Genomic DNA, 15,616 nt, shown 5'->3' with positions numbered 1-15,616 from the left:
TCGTTCTCAGGAGACGTACATTTCATTAAGAAAACGGCAGGTCGAGATCGCAGTGGCAATCATGATCTTCCATTTAGAAAGGAAAAATTCATACTTGCTGCCTATATTGTCTTTGATATCAATACAGACTATATATTATCTTTAATATCAGTACATACGATACATTGGATTTGTACTGATATAGTTTTACTAAACATTATTTTGTTTTTCTTTATGTCAACGGCCGATGATCGAGCAACCATTACGTCTAAAATGGTGTTGGTCAAGAAGGCCTTTCTTCTTGAACTGCATGTTACATGATGAAAACAAGGTCTGGTTTATTAGGAACTGAAAAAGCAGCAAAATATATAAAGATATTCATCCGATGATTACAGTTACAGACTGACACATGTAATATAACAAAAAATATGAACAAAACAGTGAGTTGGTGACCTGTTTCATGTTTGTAATACGACTCTGAAGTTAGTTCGTAAATCCTTACCGGGAATAAATGGTAGACAAATGGTGAAGGAAGGTGCAAAAACGGGGCTATTTCAGTCCAAACTAGAATTCATTTGTTCACTACGACATTGATCTCAGGACATTTCAATGGCTGAGATTTACATGATACAGAAAATCTTCAAACAAGGACGATAGACAGATAGTTAGATGGTTGAATAAATAGATAAACTTGATAGATGTAGGTGGAATCAGAGTCGCCTATGATTTCGTTCACAGCGAATGAGATGATAGATAGGCGAGGCTATAACCATCGTCTATGATTATTGTAAATGACTAATAATGATTAATCTTTATTGTTTTTGTGCGACTGCTGTTAGCCTTTGAAGGTTAATGTTCCCTCAAAGTTGCCCGGACCCTACCACTAGGAGGTCAGCAGTTCGACTTAGGGTCCATTTGTGCCATGTTTATGGCACCCAACAGAATGGATGTATTTTTCTTATTTTTTTTTTCATCCCTATGGATGGGACTCATAAATGTTAGGAACTTTTCCTAACGATTTAATCCTTTATGGTAACCGCTTCATCCGTACAATAGTTTGTCAATAATTTGCAACTGAATGAGAACTTTTGCCATAGGAAATGTCTTCTGAGGACCGGGTATAACAGGGTCGACTGCTGGAGGAGGAGCAGCTTCTCCAATCTCAGCGACGGGAACTTAAGGTTCAAGGAATTTCAGGGATGAATGTTGGTGGTGTGGACTTTAATCTTCAACACGGCCGCTTCAGCTTTAGGGTCGGCTGCTGCTGCAGGTCCTGCTGATCCTCCAGTCACAGCGACGGACACATTAGGGTCTTCATCGACGACCAGTACGAGTACGTCGGGATCCACCAGGCCTGATTCATCCCCATAGAAATAGGGGATCAAGGTCACCAATTCAGTGGTAGGCATCACTTTGCCCCGTTGTTTGGTGGGAGCCAAAGAAACATTGATGGGGATGGCGGCTGCTCCTGTGTCAACTACACCAGTTTCCTCGCTGGGTCCGCCTTTGCACAGGTCATCATCATCTTGATGCCGAGTCTGGATCTTCACCACTACTCTCTCGTGCACGGGTTCGATATCCAGATGTGATCTCTTCCTGGAAGGCCTTTGGCATTCTGGAGGGCACCGCTTTCCTCCCTGGGCCAGGCCCTCACTGCCGGACAACCAGGCAATTCTGGTGTAGGCGTACTCCTGGTGGCGGCCGTTGCGTCCTCCAAGTCTGCGATCTGCCTTGATGCCCCACCGTCCCAGTGTTCTGCCGACGTTCAGGACGGCAGCTTTCTCGTACCCGAACCCTTCGCAGAATTCATAGTATCGCAAATATAGCTCAGTTCGGCTTATACAATCTTTAACAGCCCCGGTTTGCTGGATGTGAGCCTCGAAAAATTCAAGGAAGGATTCCTTGCCAGGGTACCGATGGGCAGCGCGGACGTGAGTCATTTCTGCGATCTGGTGAGATGAGTGATTTACTTGACGAAGTAAACTTTCATAGACCAGCACTTGCAAAAATATAGTGAAGCCACACAAAAATATAGTAGACTCTCGTTTCCTCATTGATTTAATATCCTAGATGATAGATTAACAGAGTGAAGTTAAAGCACTAGTGTAGTGAAGATGAAACATCAATATAGTGAAGATAGCAGGATACGGTAGAGGATGTACACTGGGCAGAATTACCTCTTGTGGAGAGTGTCATGTTGCTTGTAGTGGAAACATAATGACATCAATGATGGTGTGTGTGTATATGTGTGTGTGTCTGTGTGTGCGTGTATGTGTGTGTGTGTGTGTGTGTGTGTGTGTGTATGTGAGTGTGTGTGTAGTTGTACAAAGACTTTATATAAGAAAGACAGGAAAGCAGGAGTAATCTGGCGTGAGCAATGACTGCTCTAATTGTGCGCGTTGTCAACAGCTGGTGGTACTAATTACCCTTGCGCTGTCTGGCTGTCTGTTTGTTGACGAAAACTTTACAGTGAGTTTTCAGTTTAAAAAAAGAAAATAATCTAAAACTTGTTTTTTTTATGTTTTTCCCAAGGATGAATTATTGTACGGACGACTTGAGACAACTATGAGCAATAACATATGTAGGTAACATTAAACACAATGTTAGAGACCAAATCAACTGGACGGTTTCATCAACAATCATGCCATATCAACCAGGACATATTTCATTCTTTAACATTAAAGCAACATATTTACATACATATCCTGTAATTGGTCCACGTAAGCCTAATGATCCTGATGAAGTGATTATGCTGATAAGAGATGATGGGAAAAACTCTAACAATAATGAGCTTGAAAACAAAGTTAACTAGCATAAGTGACTCGTCAATAAGTAAGCTCAAGAATATTTTTTTCTTTAATTACTAAACTGTAGGTATTGGGGAAATATGGTATGTACTTCTTGATATCTAAAAAATTCGCCTTTGTCTTTGTTGAGTTTGTAGAAAAATGTGGTTGTTTGTTATCTACTTGTCTTAGATTTATCTCATCCTACGTTTATATTTATGAATGTCTTACCAATTCCATCACAACAATATCCCTTACCTTTCTTTGTCCTGTGGAAATGTGTGTAAAATGTGATGTGTGGGAGTAGCTTTCCTCCTCTTACATATCACACATAGATAACATCTTTTTCTGCTCATAATCATATATCTGATTAATCTCATGAGAGTTCTACGTACCGAATCATAGACACCATTATCTCTTACCGTCATGTTCACTACAGAGAGAGACACCATTATCTCTCACCATCATGTTTACTGCAGAGAGAGACACCATTATCTCTCAATATCATGTTCACTACAGAGGGAGACACCATTATCTCTCACCATCATTAAGTTCTGGCCTGCAAGTAACAGAGATCTGCTACTCAGGACCACCTGGCCATTGTTTGTTTGTGCCAACATTTCCATCTATCGATCGCCAATATAACCAGTCTGTCCCATCTATCGATCACTATAACCAATCTGTCCCATCTATTTATTTTCATTATACACTGTCTGTCCCCATCTATCGATCTTCACTATACCCTGTCTGCCATCATCTATCGATCTTCACTATACCCTGTCTGTCCCATCTATCGATCTTCACGATACCTTGTCTGTCCTATCTATCGATCTTCTCTATACCCAGCCTGTCCCATCTATGGATCTTCTCTATACTCTGTCTGTCCCGTCTATCGATCTTCACTATACCCTGTCTGTCCCATCAATCAATTCATTATAATGTGTGTCCCATCTACACATCTTCACTATGCCCTCTGTCCCATCTATGGATCTTCACTATACCCAGCCTGTCCCATCTATCAATCTTCACTATACCCTGTCTGTCCCATCAATCAATTCATTATAATGTGTGTCCCGTCTACACATCTTCACTATAACCTCTGTCCCATCTATGGATCTTCACTATACCCAGCACCCAGCCTGTCCCATCTATGGATCTTCACTATACCCTGTCTGTCCCATCAATCAATTCCTTATAATGTGTCCCATCTGCACATCTTCGCTATACCATCTGTCCCATCTATGGATCTTCACTATACCCAGCCTGTCCCATCTATCAATCTTCACTATACCCTGTCTGTCCCATCTATGGATCTTCACTATACCCTGTCTGTCCCATCTACGAATCTTCACTGTACCCTGTCAGTCCTATGTATGCATCTTCACTACACCCTGTCTCTCCCATCTATGGATATTCACTATACCCTATCTGTCCCATCTATCAATCTTCACTGTACCCAGTCTGTCCCATCTATGGATGTTCACTATACCCTGTCTGTCCCACCTATCGATCTTCACTATATCCAGTCTGTCCCATCCACCTGTACCCCTGGTCACCATGTAATAACCATTAACCCACCTACAATATTTTAGATGGTCTCTGCATTCAAAATCGCCGAAGTCGACATGCTTTTGTTTGTATGAAGTCGACTATGCTTTTATTTCTATGTAGGATATTAGAGCATGGGGGTACCTTACTATATTTAGACTCACTATATTTGTGGACGTACAAGGATAACCGAGGTTACTTCGTAAAGTGCACAACGTAATCATAGTATCTTCAACATGGAAGTTTTTGCAAAAAGCTCAGTTGTGGAGGTGGTCGAGCAGCAGCAGGTGCTCTGGGTCGCCCTCCTTGACCAGGCCTACCTGCCTTTCCACGATGAGGAGGATTTGCTGGACCGTCCACCACACGAGACCCGACTCCCACATATAGATGAGTTGGGCTGCGATGATGACGACATACATGTCATCGTGCCCACCAACGAGCAGTTGCAAGGGGTTCTCAAAACCGTCCTGCAGAGGTATACCATCAGGGTCGTCAACGTTCCATACAAAATCTCAAGGACGAACGTCAGGGAATTTTTCAAGCAGTTCGGCGACATCGTTCGCTTCGACATGCAGTCCTACACTACCTACGAGAACCACCGCGGGATTGCCGTCATCCAGTACCCCTGCTATGCCTCCTACAAGAAGGCACTTCTTGCCGACGTGACACCACTTTCCGTCAACGGTCGCTGTGCAAAAGTGAAACCTCACCGTCCCACTGATGCTGACCAAGTGACCTCGCCCCCTCAAGTGGCACTGCAGCCCACACTCCCTACCAGACCCACCATCCATGAGGAAATGCAGCCCACCCCACTTGTCAGGCCCACCTTCAGGGAGACATGGCAGGTCTCAAGACCTGTCAGGCCCACCATTCAAGACCGACTTGGTCCCCCAACACACGTCAGGCCCACCATTCAAGACCGACTTGGTCCCCCAACACATGTCAGGCCCAGCGTTCTAGACCGACTGGGACCAATAACACATGACATGTCCTACGTTACAGACCGACTGCACTCCGCACCACGTACGGGCGTTAAAAGGCGTGTCGAGATGACTCACGCTCCCCGTGCCAAAAGATTCAGTTGGTGAGGAACCTGAGTTCTTTCTTCCTGCTGGTGCTGCAGGAGAACACGGCCCTAGAGTGGACACTGGAGGTGTGTTTGTGTTTGTGTTTGGGTTATCACAAAGGAACCAACACCAAGACAACTTTAGTTTCGCCTCGCCAAGGATAACGTTAATCTGGCGGATGTCTGGCTTTCTCCCAGTAGTGGATGACACATAATATCTACGTAGGGACGTTGAAAAACAAAGAAAAAAAATGGGAACATTATCCCGCCCCAAAAAGAAAATACATAAATTTACGGGGATAATTTCCTTCGTCTTCAAAGAAAAAATGAAACTCTTCCGACGCTACTGTGCCTTCCATAAAGCAACCTTCAAAGAAATCACTTTGCGCAAGGACTCGGTTAGCCAATCTTCATATGACTGGGGCTATTATTCCCTCTGATTGATTCATTTTTCAAGATTAAGGAAAGTTATAATAAAAATATTGTATTGAGTTTCTCCGTTGGCGTCAGGGTAAACACCCATCCCCCCCGAAGCTTGGTTACCTTTCCGTGGTGGGGGGGACTTCATGGATTGGGCAGTAGCAACCATCGTTGGTTGCTTCTGTTCAAGCCATGAACGAAAAACCAAGCATCTTGAACGTAATTGTCGTATAAATTCACTTGGTGTCAAAACTGACGCGAAAGCGGTTGTCTCAATTTTGTCAGAAATGTTTGTGCGTTTCGGCCTGATGGCGGGAGTCGGTTTGGCGCTGTGGTCATGAGGGAATACGAGGAAGATTGGCAACCGTCCCAGAAGTAGCTACAGTGAGGCCCAGCAGCTGTCCCTAATACTGTGGAAGGCACTCATGTAAGGTGTGCAGTGAGACGCAGCAGTAACAAGGGAAACGGACAACCAAAACAGCAATCTTGATCATCAGGAGGCTATCCAATGCTCAGAGTAGATAAGGACGATTATTGTATGGCTTCGCTCAGAGAATGAAAATCTTAGCCGTGAAAATCAACAAGTAAAATAACTAGTAGTTAGTGGTAGTGAAGTGGAATTACCGTATTTCTGTGGTCTTAATAGTAAAACGAAACTTTTCGTTTTCTCCATCAATCTAGAGGTGTTGTAGACCACCATCCTTAAGGTTGTAAGGTAATGGTAACTTCAACGCTATGACCTTAGCAAATTTGTGATGGAAAGTGCAGGAAATGTGATAATGTATATGATATAAATTATATAGTTGTATAATAAATGTGTATTAGAATTTTGTCTTCTCTTTGCCCGTTCTTTAATTCAAATACTGGTAAGTTTTCTTTCTAACGAGGTGGAATAAGCTACGTGCACTCGGCTTATGAATGTGGTGACTTTCCCTTCATTACCACAATGGTATGCTGAACTGAAGATGTAGAAATCCGTAGACGAAACTAAGATGGGAAATCAATCTACATCAAAAATTGAACGTATGCATCTTTAGGTGGACATAAAACAATCGGACAGAGGAGCATACTAGAGCAAATGAATTCCAATATCACCACTTATAGTAGGCCTTTCAAGTAGTTGTGGCTTTAAAGCAAACTTTTTCTAGCCAAGGTTTAGTTAGCACCTAAACTAATCCCCACGACCTTACCTTAAGAAATATTTTCAGAAGGTACTGTCTGAACATATTTCTAAGATAAGGTGATTTAGGTTTGGTTTAGATGCTAACCTAACCTAGGCTAGAAATAGTTTCCTTTGCTTCAGAGCCCCAACTACGTAGATGAGCTACTGTTGATATTAAACAGTAACAGGAAGATGATAAAACTGAGATGAAATGAATAAAAACGATAGAATGGGTCAGTTGAAAGTTGAAGTATTTGCTAGATACAATTTTTGACAGATCCAAATGCATCCTAAATTCAGTCACTTAAATCACAATGCTGAATACTGTTTTAATTGTTGGAACTAGTTACAGGAAGTAAAAATATCAAGCTTAAAGGGATGCCATTACAATAACTTCATATACCTGTATAGGATCTCTTAAACTTCTTTTCCCTAAAGCTAGATCGATTTAAGTCGTTTAATCTGCTTTCTGAATTTGTTTCTCAGTCCAGTAATCATCTTTGGAGATTACCTCAGTAATTTCTCCATTCAATGTCTTCCTTTTCAAATTAGTTGACGATCACAGCAGTACAATATCCAAGCTGGGATGGATATGTTTTGGGAAGGCGAGAAGTCAGGTCATGCAAGAATGTTAGAAATGGCTTCCATCAGTTTCTACCCTTTCTACTCTAAATATTTTGGGTTATTACAACTTAGAGATTTATGAGTAGATAATACAATATAGTTATCTTGGCAAGATATCCAACATGAGATTATAGTCATAATAACAATATAGTCACAAGGTCAATATATAGTCACCGGAATATTATATTTATCATGATAATGTATCACTTACGACAAAATATGCATGATTAAAAAATGACAATATAGCACCGATAAAAAATATCACATTGCTAATATAGCCAAGGTGGCGATATATACACGATAGTACGGTAACGAAAATAAGAAGATAGCCAAAATGACAATTTGTTCATAATGACGATACTACCACTATGAATATATAATCTCCATGACACTATAGCTACACTGACAGTAAAGCTATCTTCACAAAAGCGTAAAATTGAAAATACAGCAAACGACAATATAGCCACCATGACAATACAGCCATCTTGACAATAATGTCACGTTATAAATCAATCGCCAGCACATTAGAGTCACTTTGATACCAATCTTACAATGACTTTGTAAATATCATGAAAATATAGCCCCCATGTCAACATATTAGCTATGACAATTTAGCCATTATGATAATATAGTCACGACGACAATGTATTCACTATAACAATAAAACTACCATGATCATATAGATGATATGATAATATAGTCAAAGCAAAAATATAGGAACATCCAACTTATATTTGCAAATGCAATATAACCACCTGGCAGTATAGATACTGTAAATGAATAGTCGCTTTCGGATCATAGCAAACATATAGACTCCAGGACAATATAATCTCTGTGAAAGAACAGTGACTCAAACAGGATTTATCATTATAATATAGTCATAACATTATAGCTGTCATGTGATTGTAGTCAACATGACAAAATTATCACAATGATATAAAACGGCATTACAATATAGTTACCATAATTATACACCAATCATGATTATATAATCAGCAGGTTGACATAAACAATATCACAGTGTAAAAACCATGACAATTTAAGTGACATGATGAGATGATATTCATTCACTTACACTTACAATACCAAATAAGCCGCCATGAGAATATTATTATCATGATAATATAATCACAACAATATTGTAGCTAATAACAAAATATATCCCGAACGACAAAATTAACCATAGCAATATAACCATCAAGTTGATATAGCGACCAAGATAATGAAGCCAGGACGGCATTATATTGAAAATAACAATACAGCCACCATGCCAATGTCTTCACCATGACAATGTAGCTACCATGAAAATATAGTAACCTTGACTATGTAGCTACCATGATGTAATATTCAAATTGAAAAATATCTACAATAAGAGTTCAGCTGCCAAGACACTATATCTCCAAAACGTTATTATTGCCATCATTATAATATAACGCCAGAATAGAAATATATATACCCACTACTTGACAATATAGCTATTCTGACAATATTGCCAACATGAAAAGACTCATCTCCTTGTTATATAACAAAAATGACAAATAGCCATCATGGCAATATAGTGACCTAACAATACAGCCACCATGGCAATATAGTTACCATAACAATGTAATCTTAATGACAATATAGCCAACATGACTATATAGTCACGATGACAATACAACCATCGTGACAATACAGATAACATGACAGTACCGTCTCTAAGACAATATTGCCATCAATTCAACAAATTAAATGACAATATAGATATTATGGCAACACAGTCACCATGACAATATACTCAGAAATGCATTATAATCGCCATAATAAAATTATCCTACCATGAAAATATAACCACCTTACCATTTTGGTTTCCATTACAATGTAGCCACAGTAATAAAAGATTTACCAAGACAGTACTGAAACCATAACAATATAGCATATCATGGCAATGTAGTCACCTGATAATTTAATCAAAATGACAATTTCTCTTCTATAATGGTATATCCTCAATGGCAATATCAACACCATTAAAAAAGCTTCTATGAAAATAGTCACTATGACATAATTTTTTTTTTTTTTTTTTTTTTTTTGCTTTGTCGCTGTCTCCCGCGTTTGCGAGGTAGCGCAAGGAAACAGACGAAAGAAATGGCCCAACCCACCCCCATACACATGTATATACATACACGTCCACACACGCAAATATACATACCTATACATCTCAATGTACACATATATATATATATATATATACACACACAGACACATACATATATACCCATGCACACAATTCACACTGTCTGCCCCTATTCATTCCCATCGCCACCTCGCCACACATGGAATACCATCCCCCTCCCCCCTTATGTGTGCGAGGTAGTGCTAGGAAAAGACAACAAGGCCTCATTCGTTCACACTCAGTTTCTAACTGTCATGCAATAATGCCCGAAACCACAGCTTCCTTTCCACATCCAGGCCCCACACAACTTTCCATGGATTACCCCAGACGCTTCACATGCCCTGATTCAATCCACTGACAGCACGTCGACCCCAGTATACCACATCGTTCCAATTCACTCTATTCCTTGCACGCCTTTTACCCTCCTGCATGTTCAGGCCCCGATTACTCAAAATCTTTTTCACTCCATCTTTCCGCCTCCAATTTAGTCTCCCACTTCTCCTCATTCCCTCCACCTCTGACACATATATCCTCTTTGTCAATCTTTCCTCACTCATTCTCTCCATGTGACCAAACCATTTCAAAACACCCTCTTCTGCTCTCTCAACCACACTCATTTTATCACCACACATCTCTCCTACCCTTTCATTACTTACTCGATCAAACCACCTCACAACACATATTGTCCTCAAACATCTCATTTCCATCACACCCACCCTCCTCCGCACAACTCTATCTATAGCCCACGCCTCGCAACCATAAAACTTTGTTTGAACCACTATTCCTTCAAACATGCCCATTTTTGCTTTCCGAGATGACGTTCTCGCCTTTCACACATTTTTCAACGCTCCCAGAACTTTCGCCTCCTCGCCCACCCTATGACTCACTTCCGCTTCCATGGTTCCATCCGCTGCCAAATCCACTCCCAGATATCTAACCTTGCTCTTATTCACATTTTCCCTCAGATTCTTCTTTCACACACTTTACCAAACTCAGTCACCAGCTTCTGCAGTTTCTCTTCCAAATCAGCCACCAGCGCTGTATCATCAGCGAACAACTGACTCACTTCCCAAGCTCTCTCAGCCACAACAGACTGCATACTTGCCCCTCTCTCCAAAACTCTTGCATTCACCTCCCTAACAACCCCATCCATAAACAAATTAAACAACCATGGAGACATCACGCACCCCTGCCGCAAACCAACATTCACTAGGAACCAATCACTTTCCTCTCTTCCTACTCGTACACATGCCTTACATCCTCGATAAAAACTTTTCATTCCTTGTAACAACTTGCCTCCAACACCATATATTCTTAATACCTTCCACATAGCATCTCTATCAACTCTTATCATATGCCTTCTCCAGATCTATACATGCTACATACAAATCCATAAACTATAAATTTCATTATAAATATCAGGATAAAAAAGTCACCATGAAAATATAGTTATCATGGCAATATAGTCACTATGACATTATAGTTATAATGACAATATAGTCGCTGTGACAATATTGTCACCATGATGATATGATTATCATGATGATGTATTGTTTATGACAAATTATGCAAAATTTAGATAATGACAATATATCATCTATAGAAAAGATCATCTTGCCAATATAGCTAAGGTGACGATATATATACATTATAGCAATGTAACTGATATGAAAAGATAGCCAAAATGACGGTATGTTCATAATGACAATACTGCCACTATGAAAATATGTTCCCCAACTGCCACTATGAAAATATGTTCCCCAACTGCCACTATGAAAATATGTTCCCCATGACACTATAGCTACACTGACAATAAAGCCATATTCACATAAGAGTAACATTGAAAATACAGCTACATTGTCATGGTGACGATATTGGCATGGTGGCTGTATTGTTATTTTCAATATAATGCCATCCTAACTATATCATCTTCTTCGCTATATTTACTTGCTGGCTATATTGCTATGGTTGATTTTGTCGTTGGGGATATATTATGTCATTAACTACAATTTTGTTTTAATCATATGATCATAATTATAATATCATCATCGCGGCTTATTCAGTAATGTGAGTGCAAGTGTATGGATGTCTTATCATTGTAAGACTCACGCACACTACCATTAATTTTTCATTAAGTATTTGTCATTACCATTTTACTGTGAGTAACATAGAGTTAGATGCATGTTGCCACGGGCTCACTGTTCCCACGGGCTACTGTTAATCAGGATGTTTGAACACGTAAGAGCTGATCTGTTATTTGAACACGTTGTTGAATGGGTGTTGACGGACTCCCATACAACCCTTGCCAGTGTGACCTGAGGGGACACACTGGCCAGCATCGTCACACTGTTCACTAGAGTGTGTCGTAGTGTGTCATAAGACTATAGCCCAGAGTACTACAGATGGACGTACACGTTTTGTTGTAATAAATCTACAAAGGCCGCCTGATCTTCATTGAGTACCACAGACGAAGAAGACCTGATTTCCTTCCTCTCAACTCAACCTTACAAATGGTGGCAGTGACGTAAGAACCCACGTGACCACACACGACCGTCACATCTACTTAATATTTCTACGTCTGGTGTTGCCAGCAGTCATACAAGCCTACCTGACACAGTCCTGGTGCTCCCTCCTGTGGACGTTAAGGGCGGAACCCACGGCCGGTTACGTGCTCCATCACCCGTACCTCAATGCATTGAATATACGCCTTTATTGCATTGCTGACACTGTGTCGCTTGCAAGGGCATCAAAACAGCGCCATCGCCGTGCAGTGTTGTCATCACATCCAGACGTGTCAAGCAAGGTCAGCCATCCTGCCAACACCAACGTGGAGGTCATCTTGTCAACCGCTCCAGAGACGCGTCATCATCAGCCGTGGCGACATCCCAGACGTCAGCATCGCGTGGTCCAGCCCTTGTCGCTCACTCAACTTTCCTGCTAGCGAGTCGCTTCTCTGCACACACCACCTCGCTACACCCAGCGAGTCGCTACTCCGCACACATCTTCACCTCGCTACACCCAGCGAGTCGCTACTCTGCACACATCTTCACCTCGCTACACCCAGCGAACCGCTACTCTGCACACATCTTCACCTCGCTACACCCAGCGAGCCGCTACTCTGCACACGTCTCCTCCTCGCTACACCCAGCGAGTCGCTACTCTGCACACATCTTCACCTCGCTACACCCAGCGAGCCCCTACTCTGCACACATCTTCACCTCGCTACACCCAAGACGCCTTCGTAAGCGAATCTCCCATTCAGATAAGAACTGTGTCAAAATGGTTCACTCTGTGAGATATGCTCCTTTTGTGTGTTACTAGTTCCTAGTCTATAAATATAGACATATATATACTTTTGGGTAATATGATTATTCATCTTTGTAGTTTAAGAAATTAGTCTAAGTTTTCAGTTATTCTTGCATATATTCTTTATTATGTTTTCATACATTGGTATTATTGTTTTTGGTGGTGATTACTTTCATATACAGAGTCTTATATTGATATGTTATACTGTTATGCCAGCCTTTTTATTGACTTTATTTCATTACAGTATTTTCAAATAATATTCACGTTATGTATTTTGGATTAGGACAATAGTGTTCATTGTATTTCAATTTTTTTTCGGGGGATTATTACTTAAACACTTTAAGTAAGATTGTATTACAAGTCCGATGAAATTCCACGCGGTAATCGTAAAGGTTCATATGTACTCAGGAATTTACCTAGAATCCCTTATTATAAACGGAACCAACCTTCTAAAATGGCGACGTCACACAAAGTTGTTTTGACAGATTCTGGTGACACAGATGACCCACAGAAACCTTCTCACACGTTACCACACCCACACCCACCTCCCCCGCCACCTCACAAAAACTCCTTCACTAAAGTCCGTTGTAACACTAAAACAAGCTAGGGAACCACACGAGTTATTTGATGGTAAACTATCAAATTTTAATCGGTGGATTAGAAATGCAGAGGACATTGTTGAACATAATGGTGATTCAGGAGACAGAGCGCTTATATCGGCTGCTAAAAACCTCATTGATGTCCACCAGCCTAACAATTACGCTAGGGTTGTCTATGACTCAGATGACATTGGAAACTGTACATCTTGGGAGGAATTCAAAACGTTGTTTACATCAGGTTGTGAGGAATCATTCTCAGATAGTTTACTACACGTCCTTTTACGTGCTCTTAACACAACATACTTGGATGATACGTCAGTCCCTGATCACTGGAGTACCTTACATGGAAGAATGAGATTAGTTAGGCAGACTTATGAATCCTTACCCTGGATATCGGCCATGATGAATCCTGAAACTCATGTGCAAACATTCATGCGATTATTACACATAACCTTCATTCTCAATGACCTGACCTCCAGACGTAAGACGACGGTTACTTAATGAGAACATCGACCCATCATTGTGGGTCAGTAACAAAAGTGTTGAATTACACTCAAAAGAAATGTGGTTATTCCAACACCAAGACACTGGGGAGAGTGTCGGCTTCCCAAAGTGTGACGTAACATTCTAGTGGTCAACACAATCATTCTTCTCATGGTCAAATACAGCGATTCAGTGATGACAAACACTCACATAAAGTGACGTGCTTCCGGTGTGGCCAACCAGGACATAAAGCGAATGTGTGTCCTTACACATGGGACTCATTCTCACGTGAGCCTCGACCAGAACAACAAACTCAGTCAACGACCCATGTCATCACAGCCTCGGTCGTCACAATTCTGCCGACCTAGTCATGATTTCCTCCAGTCAGACATCAGGCTGACCTTCACCCGCTCGCGCCCAACACCACCAAGCAGGTGTTCATATCATAGCAACGCTAGACACACTTCAGCGGAATGTCGAGCATTAGCTAGACAGACGTCACCTAACACAGGTTCATCATGTCATTATCAACAATGACAATCTCTCGCTCATGACAAGACTCCATCACATAAGGAACTCTTAAGACGTTTTCGTTCTTCGCCATTTTCTCACATTACAAGTTTCGATTTAGTGGGTTCTTTCCAGGATAAGCCAATCACAATCATTCTAGACAGCAGCACGGAAGCAGATGTCATTCATTATGATTTTATTCAACCATTAATGGGGCGCACTCAACTTGTTCAATGCTCGCACTTTTACCCATCCCTTCAAAGTATCTCAAATGAAAATCTCGACGTAAGGGGCACTATTAAAATGAACATTCACATAGGCGACTCGGTCATTACCGTAACCCCTTACATTGTTCGTGGTGTAACTTTTCCTGCTAACTTGTTACTAGGACGCCACTCTATGTGTGGCACAACATAAGATCTGTCCTATTTATCATGTGGTTTGTGTTGATAATACGTTCCTGCCATTGTCAGAGAAGAGTTCTCACTCAGTCAGAGTCATTAATACATCTGCTCCCACGTCCTGCTTCACGGTAGACAATACGCATCCTTTTTACTTTTCTACTCATCATTGTCCTGGTAAACTGAGAACCAACATGACTCTGCATAGTAACACATTAACGAAGGTTCCTCTCTCACTTTCTCGAACATGGATGAATGATCATGGACTCAGACATAGTCAGGGTGATCTGACACTAAGAGTAGTTGCTGAACCTTCATCACTAACTGTCACACGACTATCGATGGACACCTCTAGTCATGAGACCCCACATGGAGAGGTCACCATATACATTGCCAATACGGGACCCACTCCTGTCCGTCTCCGTAGAGGGGCCAAGCTTGTGCAGTTCTCCGTTTTGAAGTCGGGAATTCAAGACGAGGAGTTACATGAGTTTACCATCCGTCTAGTCTCACATTCCATTAACCCACCACCACCTACTCCTCCTACCCCAGACTCAGCAGTGCACGGCTCGAGTCAGCT

This window comes from Panulirus ornatus, chromosome 8 (assembly GCF_036320965.1).
Source record: "Panulirus ornatus isolate Po-2019 chromosome 8, ASM3632096v1, whole genome shotgun sequence".
Lineage (NCBI taxonomy): Eukaryota > Metazoa > Arthropoda > Malacostraca > Decapoda > Palinuridae > Panulirus > Panulirus ornatus.
This window is presented reverse-complemented; position numbering follows the sequence as displayed.